Source organism: Periplaneta americana, chromosome 10 (assembly GCF_040183065.1).
Source record: "Periplaneta americana isolate PAMFEO1 chromosome 10, P.americana_PAMFEO1_priV1, whole genome shotgun sequence".
In the NCBI taxonomy this organism is placed as follows: Eukaryota; Metazoa; Arthropoda; class Insecta; order Blattodea; family Blattidae; genus Periplaneta; species Periplaneta americana.
Window position 1 is genome coordinate 98,334,024 of NC_091126.1, and position 16,589 is coordinate 98,350,612.

The 16,589-nt window shown below is 41.0% G+C and overlaps 1 protein-coding gene across 4 annotated transcripts in view; it reads left to right on the forward strand.

Annotated features, from left to right (window-relative positions):
• Nucleotides 1–16,589, forward strand: part of LOC138707924 (mitogen-activated protein kinase kinase kinase 1-like) — a 138,469-nt gene that overhangs the window by 83,430 nt on the left and 38,450 nt on the right. The gene's annotated exons all lie outside the window — the stretch shown is intronic.

The following is a 16,589-nucleotide window of genomic DNA, read 5'->3' on the forward strand; positions in this document are numbered from 1 at the left end:
TTGATTTCATCATTTATGTGATAAATGTAGGAATTTTCGAAATACTGTGATTTATTGCAAAACTATATGATCGGTCCATGTTCATTTTTGGATGGAAAAATATATTACCAAATTTATAATTAGGAATTGAACCATAGAAGACCAATAAAAACTATATAACTTTGCCAGGAATTTTTTAATGTGATAAAACAGTAATGGATTTTAAGAGAATCACTTTTTAAACACTGCTATGGTGTTGTCAAAATTGTCATGCTTCTTTCAGCTTCTGAAAATTTGTTTTTAAACCTACACATATGAGGATTTGTTTTTAAACCTACACATTTGAGGATTCTGCAGTGAAGTGATTTTCTAGTTAATATTTATTGATAAGGAAATTAATACATGTCATTTTAATAAGGACAAAGGGAAAATAACTTAAGAGTCTCAGTTATTTTTCTGTGTATATCTACTCTACACGAGTTTCAATTTAAAACAGAAAAAAATATATATATATTTAAAAAGGAAATAAAATAAAAACGAACATTTTGTTCTTACGAAACTTAATACAGTATAACTCCGTTAAAACGCTCGTCAAGGGACTGTGGCCTTTAAACATTATAAACAGGACAGTGCTATAGACGGGAAATGATTTATGAAATGGGGAAAACAATTCAGACACCACTTCATAGGAAACATAATAACATTTTCTCTGCGGTTCAAGTAACTATAGATAACTTCACTTGATACACTGCTAAGAAAACTTACTTACTTACAAATGGCTTTTAAGGAACCCGAAGGTTCATTGCCGCCCTCACATAAGCCCGCCAGCGGTCCCCATCCTGTGCAAGATTAATCCAGTCTCTATCATCATACCCCATCTCCCTCAAATCCATTTTAATATTATCCTCCCATCTACGTCTCGGCCTCCCTAAAGGTCTTTTTCCCTCCGGACTCCCAACTAACACTCTATATGCATTTCTGGATTTGCCCATACGTGCTACATGCCCTGCCCATCTCAAACGTCTGGATTTAATGTTCCTAATTATGTCAGGTGAAGAATACAATGCGTGCAGTTCTGTGTTGTGTAACTTTCTCCATTCTCCTGTAACTTCATTCCGCTTAGCCCCAAATATTTTCCTAAGCACCTTATTCTCAAACACCCTTAACTTATGTTCCCTCTCTCAGAGTGAGAGTCCAAGTTTCACAACCATACAGAAGAACCGGTAATATAATTGTTTTATAAATTCTAACTTTCAGATTTTTGGACAGCAGACTGGATGATAAGAGCTTCTCAACCGAATAATAACACGCGTTTCCCATATTTATTCTGCGTTTAATTTCCTCCTGAGTGTCATTTATATTTGTTACTGTTGCTCCAAGATATTTGAATTTTTCCACTTCTTCGAAGGATAAATCTCCAATTTTTATATTTCCATTTCGTACAATATTCTGGTCACAAGACATAATCATATACTTTGTCTTTTCGGGATTTACTTCCAAACCGATCACTTTACTTGCTTCAAGTAAAATTTCCGTGTTTTCCCTAATCGTTTGTGTATTTTCTCCTAACATATTCACTCATCCACATAGACAAGAAGCTGATGTAACCCGGTCAATTCCAAACCCTGCCTGTTATCCTGAACTTTCCTAATGGCATATTCTAGAGCGAAGTTAAAAAGTAAAGGTGATAGTGCATCTCCCTGCTTTAGCCCGCAGTGAATTGGAAAAGCATCAGATAGAAACTGACCTATACGGACTCTGCTGTATGTTTCACTGAGACACATTTTAATTAATCAAACTAGTTTCTTGGGCATACCAAATTCAATAAGAATATCATATAATACTTCCTTCCCTCTTAACCAAGTCATATGCCTTTTTGAAATCTATGAATAACTGATGTACTGTACCCTTATACTCCCATTTTTTCTCCAGTATCTGTCGAATACAAAAAATCTGATCAATAGTCGATCTATTACGCCGAAAACCGCACTGATGATCCCCAATAATTTCATCTACGTATGGATTTAATCTTCTCAAAAGAATATTGGACAAAATTTTGTACGACGTCAACAAAAGTGATATTCCTCGAAAGTTACCACAGTTGGTTTTGTCCCCCTTTTTAAAAATAGGTACAATTATGGACTCCTTCCATTGTTCTGGTACAATTTCCTTTTCCCAAATAGCAAGTACAAGTTTATAAATTTCGTTATATAATGCACTTCCACCCTCTTGTAGTAATTCTGCTGGAATTTGATCGATACCTGGAGACTTGTACTTTTTCAGATTTTTCTATTGCAATTTCGACTTCTGAAAGCGTGGGTTCGGGTATAAATGGCTCAGCAGTTTGTATTTCAATTTCGTCCTGATCATTTCTATTTGGCCTATGTACATTTAGTAGTTGCGCAAAATAGTTTTTCCATCTGTTTAGGATTGATGGAGAGTCTGCAAGCAAGTCACCATTCTCATCCTTGATCACGTTTACCCTTGGCTGATATCCGTTCTTAAATTCCTTTATACCCTTATATAAATCTCGAATGTTTTTATTCTTACTATTTGTTTCTACCTCATTCAGTTTTTCCTTCAAGTAACCTCTCTTTTTATTCCTAAGTGTACGACTTGCTTCCCGTCTTTCATTGAAATAATTATCTCTCTTCTCCTCAACTGGATCCTGTAAGAATTTCAATTTTGCCTGTTTCCTTCTTTCTACTACCATGCAACAATCTTCATCAAACCACGGTTTCTTTTTCTTAGTTTCATAATAACCTATGCTCTGCTCAGTTGCAATTTTGATACTATCTCTGATATTTTCCCACACACTATTAACATCTAATTCTTTCTCAACTTCGTCGGAACTGTCTAAAGTGGCAAACCTATTCGAAATTTCGACCTGATAATTTTGCTTAGCTTCCTCGTCCTTTAATTTCAAAATATTGAATTTAGTAATATTAACTTGTTGCTCTACTCGCTTGGCTACTGATAATCTTTCTCTTAATTCTCCAATCACCAAATAATGGTTAGAATTACAGTCTGCACCCCTGAAAATTCGAATATCTACTATACTAGTATGTCTCCGTTTATCTATCAAGATGTGATCTATTTGGTTGTGTGTCAATCCATCTGGAGAAGTCCAAGTGTATTTATGTATATCCTTATGGGGGAATGTTGTACTTTTGACAATTAAATTTTTCGATGTGGCAACAATAATGTAATTTTTCATTTATATATACTGATTTCTGCTTTGCCATTTTACACCAACAAACTTAGGGGAGATTGCCACAGTACCAGACTCCTTAGCAATTATAGTTGATCAAATTTCAAAATATTTATTCAAAAGATAGAAAGACATATTACAAACATTATTTCAAAAGTAAATTTTATGAATCGTTAGCACAATATTAAAAAAAAAAATTCTTAGAAATAAAGATTGCATTTATGAACTGTCAAAAATGTGTTTCCAGTACAGGGCAGTGTCAAATGACGTAATATTACAGAAACATTAACAAAAGTTTTACAAAAAATGAGTAGCTGACACTTTAATGCATTCCAGAATGAAGTAAGATAATTCATTGTCTATTTGCAATAGTCATATCTGATAAATATTCTCGCTGTCTGTGCATTTTTCGTTTGCTCAACCACCACAATCCAGGAATTGGCACCTTGTCTTCTAAAACATTTCAACGCATATCACATATTCTGTTTTACTTTCGGAATCTTCATTTTGGCTTGAAAGACCCCTCTCTACTCTACTCTACCATCAGTTACCATTCTCAAAATTTGCCTTCTTCGTAATGTCGTGAGAGATTCTAGAGTATTCCTAGCGTATTGCTGTTCTGTAAGGTATGGAAGTAGCCTAAGCACCTCACCTGATTCTGCTCTCCTTTTCTTGATTGTGACTTTCCTTCCAGTTCATCTGCTACTGTAGATATTGTGACAGCGACGTGAGATTCGAACTCACGACCTGCGTCCCGCAAGAGAGAAGATCGCGCGGAGCACTTTGGGATGGCGCGCGGCGGAGAGGGGAAAGGGCCAACGCGGCGAGAGAGTGGAGAGAGAGTGCGCGCGCATCTGGTGCTGGTAGAGAGGAGAGGGCTCTGGATTTTTCTGGAGTGCCATCTCTAGAGACGCGTGGAACTTTCGAGGCTACGTCGCTGTGGTTATAAATTAAGGACGCGAAGGAACGACAGGAGTTTTCAGTTGATTAGTCAGCCAGTCAGTGAGAAACCCAGAGCAAGCAAGCCAGTCTTGTGTACCGGAGTTCGACTCGAGTGTGCGTCCGCAACTGTATCAGCATCCGAAGGCCTGAGTTCGAGTGCAGTGGACCGCATTTGGAGGGACCTGAGTTCGAGTACAGTGAACTGTCTCTGAAGGTCTGTGGTTCGAGATACTGTGAACTCGAGTGACTGAGCTAGAAGAACTGTGAACTGAGAACTGATAGTTCTGATTTGTAAATAGTGCTTTGTAAATATTAGTTAAGATTAACAGTTCATTGTTGTTCGTACTAGTCCAAGTAAATTGTCATTGTCGTCAGTGGAGTGCTATAACGAATACTGTGTTGAGTGAAAATCCAATTGTTGACGAGAGCGTTTAAGGCGAATTGTAGAAAGGAATTATTGTTGTGACGAATAAATTACATTGTTGTTACTAATAAAATTCACATTGGTGTCAGAAGTGGGATATTATCGACAATGGAGAACCTACAGCTGATCCTGCAAGCCATCGCGGAACTGAAAAACGACTTAAGTGCAGTAAAAGCAGAAATGAAGAACGATATCAGTGAGGTCAAGAACGACATAAGTGAAGTGAAAACGGAGATGAAAAGTGACATAAGTGAAGTGAAAGGCGACATAAGCGGAGTGAAAGGCGACATAAACGGAGTGAAAGGCGACATAAGCGGAGTGAAAGATGACGTCACTACGCAAATTGAAAGCGTTTCGGCCCACGTAGATGGAATTGTCGCCATCGTAAAAGACGAACTTAAGGCCGATTTGGATAAACTAAACCAGAATTTTACAACTATAAACGAGACAGTAGCCGAGTTGAGACAGGAGGTAGACCATTTCGACGGCAAAATCCGCGATCTCGAACGTCGTCAAGAGGAAACGTGTGTGCTGATGGACCAACATGCTGTAGAAAACAAGCACATCCTCGCGTTGGTGGATCGCCAGGCTAGAGAACATAAACAGATAGTTGCCGAGGAGGTTCGACGTGCCATGAAAGAAGCGGCCACAGAGTTGAGGACTCCCTATAGTGGCCCTGCGGAACCATCGCCTTCAGCCAGACATCACAACGTCAAGACGCCGAAGTTCGACGGTACGACGTCTTGGGCAATATTCCGTCGCCAGTTCGAGGCCATCGCAGAGCACAATGGGTGGACGCCGGCAGAGAAAACTACTCAGCTGCTGGCCGCGCTTCAGGGACAGGCGTCGGAGATTCTTCACAGCGTTCCAGAAGATGGGACAGCCGCTGAGATAATGGCGGCCCTGGAGGGACGTTATGGTGACCATCAACTTGCTGCAGCATTTAAGACCCAACTAAAAACGAGGGTCCAACAGTCAGGCGAGTCCCTACAAGAATTCGCGATGGCGGTGGAACAACTGGCCCATAAGGCCCTCAGGGGCCTACCTAATGATTTCATCGCTGGAGAGGCGGCCTACACCTTCGGCAGCGGAGTTCGAGACCCCGAAATCAGACAACAGCTACTCCTGGCAGAGCATCGTACCATCAACGCAGCTCTGGCGGCGGCCCTCAGGATGGAGGCAGCAAAGTTGACGGCGAACGTCTCGACGTCGCACCGGATTAGGAGCGTCGCGGCGGCCGACGTCGAGGAGCGTCAACCGAAATCACCCGAGCGACGAAGACGAGGAGTGCCTACCTGCTGGTCCTGCGGCGAACCTGGACACCTGAGGAGGGACTGTGACCGATCTGGTCACAAACAAGAAAACTAAAAGGGGCCGATGTGATGAGGGGCACGTCGGCGCCGTCATCACCATCCCCTCGGCTGATCTTGAAGACCGTTAACAGAAGATGCGACGATGGGCTGATTGCTGACGGATGGATAAGAGGCCGCCCATGCAGAGTACTGGTAGACACCGGGGCGTCGCTCACCATCGCCAGACCGGAAGTCGTGCGTGGCCTACCTGGGAGGACGCCGCTGCGCCAATATGAGCTACGTACTGCCTCAGGCGAGAGCCTGCCCATCCAAAAAGAGGTTTTCCTGGATTTGACCTTGGGAAAGAGGAGACTGGAGATGTGGGTGTTCGTCGCCAACATCACTGAAGACGTCATCCTGGGACTCGACGCCATGCGGATCTTCGATGCAACGGTGGACGTCAGGCGCCGTATCCTGCGTTTTGGTCAGGATGAAGTGTTCCTGAGGGACGTCGAAGACCAACCCATGGCCAGCAGACTCACCTTGGAGGATCATGTGACAATCCCGGCAGGCTGCGAGATGGTGACGGCAAGACTGGACGGACAACCTAAGAGAAACCTGCTCCTCGATTCGCAAACAACTCCGATAGATGGGGTTTATGTGGCCAGATCCCTACTCCCGAATCAGAAGGTGGTACCGGTGAGGTTCCTGAATGTCACCAATCGGGACAAGGAGGTGCCTAGTGGAACTGTATTAGGTAATGTCGAGCCGGTGGTGTCTGTGATGTCTCTAGCAGATAATGAGGAGTGTCACCGACCACGTCCAGATCTAGACCCATCACTGAAAGAGCTGACTCGAGAATTGCCGGCGAATTTAAGCAAAAGAGAAAGAAGACAAGTCCACGATCTACTGACAGAATTTCAGGACGTATTCAGTCTGTCTGAAAACGACTACGGGAGAACGGAGAAAGTTCAGCACCGCATCGACACCAGAAATGCTCGCCCAATCAGACAACCTCCTCGACGCGTCCCTCTAGCTAAAAAGAGGGAGATTGACAGCCAACTGGAGGGCATGAAAGCAAGAGGGGTCATCGAGGAATCCGACAGCCCTTGGTCATCACCTGTGGTGCTGGTGAAGAAGAAGAATGGGGACCTGCGTTTCTGAGTGGACTACAGAAGACTGAATGACGTCACTAAGAAGGACTGCTTTCCGCTTCCACGAATTGACGACACCTTGGACACCCTGGCCGGAGCAGAGTGGTTCTCGACGTTGGATCTCAAGTCAGGATACTGGCAGGTGGCGCTACATCCTGAGGACAAGGAGAAAACGGCATTCTCTACAGGCCAGGGACTATGGCAGTTCACCGTTATGCCATTCGGCCTCTGCAACGCCCCGACTACATTCCAGAGACTAATGGAGTCCGTAATGAGAGGCCTGACATACGACACCTGTTTGCTGTACCTTGATGACATCATCGTGGTGGGCAAGACTTTCGGCGAACAGCTGTTGAACCTGAGGAAAGTGTTCGAGAGACTGCGACAAGCCAGACTGAAGTTGAACCCGAAGAAATGTCATCTATTCCAGAAGAAGGTCAACTACTTGGGACACGTAGTAGGGACCAACGGAGTGGCCACGGACCCGGAGAAGCTACAAGCCGTCAGAGGATGGCCGAGACCGAGGGACAAGCAGGAGCTGCGCCGCTTTCTCGGCCTCTGCACTTATTACAGAAGATTCGTAGCTGGGTACGCCAACATCGCTAAGCCTCTAACCCAGCTGACCGAGGAGAAACGACAATTCCAGTGGACGGACGAGGCGGAGTCATCCTTCCAGTCACTGAAAGAGGCGCTCTGCACTGCTCCTGTACTGGGATATCCCATCCCTGGAAGGAAGTTCACGCTCGACACGGACGCTAGCAACGTAGGCATCGGCGGAGTACTCTCTCAGGAACAGGACGGGCAAGAGAGGGTGATTGCCTACTTCAGCCGAACACTATCCAAGGCTGAGAGAAACTACTGTGTGACGCGTAGAGAACTTCTTGCCATTGTGGAAGCCCTGAAGCACTTCCACAAATATTTGTATGGCCAGGAATTCCATCTGAGGACAGACCATTCTGCACTCACCTGGCTATTGGGCTTCAAGAATCTGGAGGGGCAGACCGCCCGTTGGGTTCAATGACTACAGGAGTACAACTTCACCTCCAAACACCGCCAAGGGAAGAAACATTCCAACGCTGATGCCTTATCACGACGTCCGTGCCCGGATGGCTGCAAACACTGCCTGAAAGTAGAAGAGCGGGATAGTGCCCACGCAGTCCGAGCAATTGCCGCCCAGCCGAGCCCAGGATGGGATAACGCCGCCATAAGGAGGGAGCAGCTGGAGGACCCAAACATTGGACAGCTACTGCGTGATGTGGAGTCCGGCCAGAGACCAGTATGGGCCGATATCGCAAACCGTAGCACCACTTACAAGAGCTACTGGGCCCAGTGAGAATCCTTCACTGTCAAGGACGGTATCCTGAAGAGGATTTGGGAGTCGGCCGATGGAAGGACCCGCATAGAACAACTTGTCCTGCCTAGGAGCAAGGTGAAGGAAGTGCTGGAGGAGACTCATGCTGGAGTGACTGGAGGACACCTGGGAGCCAACAAGACTCTGGACAAGTTAAGACAGAGGTTCTACTGGTTGCATCAGAGAACCGACATGGAACAATGGTGCCGAAGATGCGACACATGTGCAGCCAGTCGCGGACCAAGGACACGCAGCAGGGGAGCCATGCAGCAGTACAACGTGGGAGCTCCTTTTGAGAGGATCGCCATCGACGTTGCTGGACCATTCCCGGTCACGGATCGCGGGAACCGCTACCTGCTAGTCGTCATGGATTACTTCACAAAATGGCCAGAGGTGTACGCGATTCCCAACCAAGAGGCTTCGACGGTGGCCGACGCACTGCTTGACAACTTCATCTGCCGATTCGGGGTGCCCCGGGAATTGCATAGTGATCAGGGGCGCAACTTCGAATCCAACCTGATGGGAGAATTGCTCGAGCGTCTGGGGGTGCATAAAACCAGGACCACTCCCCTCCACCCACAGTCCGACGGCATGGTGGAACGATACATCAAAACCGTGGAGGAGCACCTGCGGAAGGTGGTGTCCAACCATCAGCGAGACTGGGATGCCAGAGTCCCACTGTTCCTCTTGACCTACAGAGCTTCGGTCCACGATACAACAGGGATGACACCAGCAAACATGGTCTTCGGGAGAGAGCTGCGCCTGCCCTGTGATCTGCTGTTTGGCACGCCACCCAGCGCCGACCAGCCAGCGACTGACTATGTGGCAGAACTCACCGAGAAGTTGAATGGAGTTCACCAACTGGCCAGAGAGCACCTCAAGATGGCCAGCGACAGGATGAAGGTGCGCTACGACAGATTAGCCAACTCTGCAGGATTCCATGAGGGCGACCTGGTGTGGCTGTATCGACCTACCAGGACCAAAGGGAAATCACCAAAGCTGCAGCGTGCCTGGGATGGACCATACCGCGTGGTGACCCGGATCAACGACGTGGTGTACTGCATCCAGCGACAACCTCGAGGGAAGATGATGGTGGTGCATCTGGACCGATTAGCAGCCTACCAAGGGACTGCCCGGGACGAGCAGCCCTAAGGAGGGAGCAATGTGACAGCGACGTGAGATTCGAACTCACGACCTGCGTCCCGCAAGAGAGAAGATCGCGCGGAGCACTTTGGGATGGCGCGCGGCGGAGAGGGGAAAGGGCCAACGCGGCGAGAGAGTGGAGAGAGAGTTGTTGTTACTAATAAAATTCACAATATGTTCCCAATATCTTTTGGAAGTCCCTCTGGAACATCAGATTCAGAATTTCCTTGTGTTCTTTTAGTCGCAAGAAAATAGGACTACCATATGCATTCATGACCTCTGTACGTGAATACTCTTCTCTAATATCTTTTGAAAGTCCCTCAATGTAGATGAAACTGCTATGTCAGCAAAGATTGAAACAGGCAATGGACTAGGCTCAGACCTCTGAAGAATATCACTTTCAGAATTTTCTTGAGTTCTTGTAGCCAAAGGGAAACATACAACATCTGCACGTGAATGATCTTCTGGAATAGGCCTGTTCATAGAATGAATATAATCCAAATCTATCGAGATGTACTTGTTAAATGGGTAGAGCTCAGTGCATTCAAATACAGACTTTGCCAAATTCTGCCCACACTAGATCTCTTAGACTAATGACCCACTGCTTATCTCACTGATAATGTACTCTGTAGAGCAGTGATCATCAATTCGTGTATGAATGGGCGCGGGCAGTGCTTGGCTCATGCGTGCTTACTGTACCGGGCAGAGGACTGGTTTGTAACATTGCGTTGTAGTGAACAGAGGCGGTTCTTGCCATCCATTTAAACAAGAGATGCGAGGAGCAGAAAACACTTCAAAACGTAGGCCACACTGAAGAAATACAATTTACAGATACATTATACAACTCACAGTAACGAATATGGCAGATATGAAGAGAAGAGCATGTAGCATTAATTCAACAATTGAAGGAAAATGAGCTAGAAGTTGTTTAAGATCACAATGTTAGTAAATCGGCTGTGCGACTCAGTTATAAAATTTCACTTGTAATAGTACGATATTATAAACCTTTTAAAGATTGAAAATTTGAAGAATGTTTAATTACAACTGAAGAACGTTTCTCAAGTGTAGGAGTTTGAATCTACCAGTTTGTCTCCTTCCACCGTGATGCATCCCATCTGAGGTCTAGCCGAGGACGTTCAGGTATAACTAGTAATTATTTGTCAGTCTGTCATTTGTTGTTCTTTGGCAGTAGATGAAAATACTTATGTAAGCGATAATCCCCAACTGGTGATTTTTGTAAGAGGCATTATTGAAAACCTTCAGATTAAGGAGAGCTCTTACATATTGTTCTCATAAAGGATACTACTACTGGTTCCGATATTTTCATGTAAAGGCTGTCGAAATTATTTTGGACTTCCTTGGAATAAACTTATATCCTTGGCAACCAATGGTGCTCCTTCCATAGTTGGAAGTAAAACGGGTGTAATAAGGAATGTAAGGGACGAAGTGAAAAGCGTTAATGTATCCCATGAAGTTATTTCTATTCACTGCATTATACACCAACAGAATTCATGTGCAAAACACATCAAAATGGTGTTATAGAAGTAGCCCAGTTGGGAAAACCACCAACACAATTATATCGAAAAGTCTCGCTCATTGTCAATTTAAGTCTTTCTTGATGAATGCAATAGCGAGTATGGCGATCTGTCATATTATAATAAAATACGGTGCTAAGTCGTGGCAAATTATTGAATAGGTTCTTTGAACTGAGGGAGGAAACATCATCGTTCACGGAGAAAGAAGAAAAGTCTGTATAATAAGTGAAAAATGAAAAAATGGATTTGTGAACTTGCCTTCTTAATGGAATTATCTGAATGCTTTAAATTGTTTTCTACAAGGTAACAACAAGATTATTACACAGTTATATGACAGAGTGAAGGTGTTTAATATGAAACCATCTCTAATTATGAAATGTTATCTTAACTAAAAGGCTAAGTTACAGCACATTTTTCAAAATTAACGATATATGCATACTAGTTCCTTAAAACTTTGGATTTTGAAGAATATATTCACACATCATGACGATCTGTGCGAGGAATTTGATTCGAGATTTAAAGACTAGGAAAATTTTCAGTTTGATTTTCGATTATTATTTGTAATTAGAACTTATTCATTTACTTTATGATTTTGAATCGAAGGACAAATATCAAAACAAAAGAAGTTATCTGACTTTTATATGAACTTTCCATGTCTTAGATTTCCCCGATTGTACAGATATCCATTTTCGGATTCACATATCCTTGCGAACAGTAATTTTTTTCCTATGATGAAGATAAACAAGCCATGTCATGGAAGCCAAGTATCGGATCACAACTTAAAATGTGCTGTCACATTATGCACTATACAAACAATAGTTCCAAATGTTGAGAAATTGCTGAGGGAAAAGAAAATTAAACAAATCCCGAAAAATCAGTGCTAATGCCAGTGTTGAGTGTACTGAATGGAGTTAAATTTCTGCAATACTATTCCTAGGGTTTTTATGTGTTGTGTTCAACATTTTCCTTAACAGAAGCAGTATACACATTTACAGTAATTGTCATGCATTACCCAAATAATTAACATGAAATGTGATTACATTTCTAAAAGTAATTATAAATTAACTTCTAACTTTGTTGAAAATAGGCTACAATGTTTTTTTTTTTTTTTTTTCCAAATTGCTTAAGATAGTTTATTTAGTATCTTTTTTCATCAGAAAACAATCATAAACCTATGCAGTAAATTCATATTGTGGTCCCACCTCTGAACGTCTTACCTGCCCTGTTATGACTTTCTGCAGGTGAGCGGGCAAGGCTTGATGAAACACAGTGCTCTGAGTTGAGGACCACTGCTGTAGAGCATTATCAACAGCTTTTTTCGTTTGTTCATCCTCCCATTTTTCTGTTATGTTGTCATTTGGAGAAACTGCCATTAAAACAAAAATAGGGCATGTAGAAACTTCACCTTTATTTCTTCCGGTACTGGGAACAAACATTATGTCCAGTACTGGGTACTTGACACATGTTAGGAATAAAAATATTTGTGAGAAAAACAATGTTAGACTGCCCAATTATAAATACACCATATTATACCTTATTTATCTCGAACTGTCAAAGTGTTTGACAATATGTATGAACTCAATTTAAATGGTAGCAAATGGACTGTGAAAATAGTTCATGTTGGTTGTTAAACACAGTCAGATTGCTTTGAATACTCTAGAACACACACACTATGACAAAATTCTGTCGTAATCTGTTTATCTACAGTCCTTGCGGACTCTACATTCTCATATCAGTAAGCTTCTGCTATCTAACGGGTAAGATAGTGAACTGGCTACTGTCCAGTACTGTGGCAATCTTCCTACTGCACACTCCACTCCACAGAATTCAAAAGATGACTAAATTTTACTGAAAGAACAGGAAAGTATTGATAGGGAGACTTTTGAGTGTTAAAATCCTTTCATACAATGGAAAATACTGGTAAATACAACTTCTGACATTGCTGACCAGAGGGTTTTTCCAGGTAGAGGGTGAAATTTCTTTCAGGCACTCGTGGTGCAGTGACTCTCAGCACAGTCACAGCAACATATTTCACCATGCTTTTAAAACATAAGTTTTACAATGTATACAAATTTTTTTTTACTCATTGCCGATCCGAAAAAAGCACAACAAGATTTGGAAGCCTTACAAGAGGGTAAAATTATGCAGGATTACATATGCAATGGGGGAAAGAAACTGACCACCCTACTCCATTATCTCCTGGCCTAGTTGCCTCATGAGTGGTGTCTTCTTGGTATCACTTGTGAGGTTCAATCTGTCTTCGGACAGTTGACTAAACAACAACATATGAAATGTTCAGGAACTGTATAAAAAGAGCGTAGTAAATGGGATAGTGTTATAAACAGGAGCGTATTAACGAAATTTTACTGTATTGAGAACCATTTTAGGCAGAATGCCTATTCACATTATGACAATCAGCTTCTGTAGTCAGCCACTTCAGTAGCCTATGTCATCATAGAAATGTTCACATCCTCCAGTGTATTACAAAGGTTTCTGCAAGTCCTCCAGTTTTCTTATTTTTTTGGGACCTTTCCACCAGGATAAGCCTTCTGCGATGGTAGTGCAAGAACATTAGTAATGGTAGTCTTCTGGAGACTGAAGGTAGAAGAAGACAAGCCTCCGATGAACAATTTTGCGACAACTTGACCAATGGTTTGCCTACTATATACAAACTGAACGATGATATATTAAATGGAATTCTCTGGTCTTTTTGTTACCTCTGCCAAAAGTTTCATCAGAGTTTGTCATTTTTTTGTACAAACATGACCACCAGTCTTTGAAAGATAGAATTTCTTCAGTCAGACCTGATGAATGGAGAAGCAACCGATTATACTTGGTTTCTCCATGATTTGTGTATACTGTTCGGGAGTATAGATTCTGTTAGCTTTCCTCAAAAGTATCTTGGTTGAACCAAAATCACGGTCACAAGAAAGGAACGAAGGTCCACACACTGGGAAGTAGTGACTGACTGCCAACTGTACGTATTTTAAAGCAGAAACACTGTATGTTTAGCCTTTTGAGGGATTTCTGCACGAAACTCGATTTTCAAAGCAATGAAACGGGAATGTAGTCAAAGATCACATAATGGATTTCTGCACTAAATGATGCGTATATCTATAACAGTATGAATCTAAACTTAACTCCATTTTACCTATTTCAGCCAGTATGGGGTTTCTGAAATAAACGGTTCAATTGAAATGAATGGAGCTCCATCAGAGTTCAGCAGGTGTTTGGCAACATATAAGACATCAGCATCAGTCATTAAACTAGATAGTTACACTTCCATGTCATAAACTTTGTTGCGCAAGGACTGAACATTTCGATGCAAGAATTTCAAGGACAAATTCTTGAATTTTCCACTACTGCTGCTGCTGCTGCTGCTGCTGCTGCTGCTGCTGCTCCTCCTCCTCCTCCTCCTCCTCCTCTAAAATTAAGTCTAAGGATTTATATTCCTCGACTTGCCTTCTTGGATTAAATCAAATTAACTGTACCATTACTAGTAAAAATCTTCTTGACTTGGTTTTTACTAATGTCAATAATACTATAGTTAAACTTACCGATCACTCTCTAATTTTAGAGGATATTTATCATCCTTCTATCTTTATTCATATTGAAGTAAATTTATCGTTACCGAAACACTGTCATATCAATTCATATTTAAATTATTCTCAAGGTGATTATATGAATCTTTATTCTATTCTTTGCAATTATGATTGGAACAGCATATCTCAGACTACTGATGTAAACATTGCCGCAAATTCTTTGTCTCAAATTATAAGCAATGCAATATCTCTTTCTGTCCCTGTCACCTTTGTTAAAAAATCACACTACCCTAAATGGTTTTCAAACGAATTACGTGAGCTTATTAAGAAAAAAAATAAAGCTCATAAAAATTACAAAAAATATATAACTGATCATCATTATCAAATTTTCTCTAATTTTAGAAAACAAGTCAAAGTCATGATTAAATCCGATAAATTCAAATGGTTACAATCAATTGATGATAACCTAAATCATGAAGCAAATAAATTTTGGAAATATGTTGAAACTTTACGAAAAACTAATAACAATCCCACAGAATTAATAATAAATGGCGTCCACATCACAGATCAAAAAGAAATTGCAAGCACATTTGCTTAGTCAATTTAAATCTGTTCAACAAAATTGTAATTCTAATTTCATTACTTATGATTGTAATATCACTGACTGTTTGCCCCTGCCAAAAATTACATCCAATGATGTAACTAAAGCCATTAAAAAGCTAAAACCTAATAAATCTAAAGGTACGGATAGCATTCCAATTTTATAATTAAGGGTTGCTCCAATAATACCATACCCATTTTAACTTTTTTATTCAATCTTAGTTTAAAAACAGGATTTTATCCTTCACTTTGGAAGGAAGCATCTATTGACCCAGTCTTTAAAAATGGTAATAAAAACAGTGTTACTAATTATAGACCTATTTCTATCCTAAACAATTTTTAAAAAATTTTTGAAAAAAAAATACACAAACACATTTCATTTTATGTTAAAAATAAGATCAATTCAGCCCAACATGGATTTACTAGAGGGAAATCTACTACTACTAATTTAGTTTCCTATCTGAATCTCATAATGCCTACAGACTCAAAGTCAAATAGACTCAATTTATTTTGATTTTAGCAAAGCATTTGATGTTGTTCCTCACAAAATTTTATTAAATAAATTAAGTAATTTTGGTCTCTCCACTAACTATGTTAATTGGTTTGAAAATTATTTAACAGATAGACAATCTTGTCTTCGACTAGGTAATTCTCTCTCGGTTCCATTTAATAGTTTATGTGGAGTTCCTCAAGGGTCTACATTGGGACCTCTCTTATTTTTATTATTTATAAATAATATAAGTAAAGGAATAAGTTCTAGCTGTCTTTTATTTGTGGATGATCTCAAAATCTTTCGTAAAATTAATAGTTTGGCTGATTGTCAAATTCTACAAAATGACATTAATTCAATTTCGTGATGGTCTGTTGAAAATGGAATGAAAATTAACCTATCCAAAACTTTTGTCATTTCCTTCTCACGGAAAACTACTTCCTTAAAATTTAATTATTCTCTTAGTAATGTCATAATTACTAAGAAAAATAGTATTAGAGATCTTGGTGTCATACTTGATTCTAAATTATATTTCCATGATCATGTGCAATATATTTATACCCATTCATTAAGAATGCTTGGTCTAATTAGATCTATAACTTATTCTTTTTCTACTCCGATGTGTCTATTAATTTTATACTATACATTGGTTAGATCCAAGCTTGAATATGCATCTGGTGTATGGAACTCCATTACTTCCACTGACTCGGCTAAATTGGAGAATATTCAAGAAAATTTATTTCCTTGTGTTCTTATAGATTCTTACCAAATTCCGATGACTATAAATATGAGATTAACTGTAAATATTTTAACTGCTGCAGTTTATTTGCCAGATGTCAAGATCTTAATTATTTATTTTTTTGTAAAGTCATTAAGGGTGATATTGATTGTGAATCATTCGTAAGCATTCTTCATATTTCTGCTAA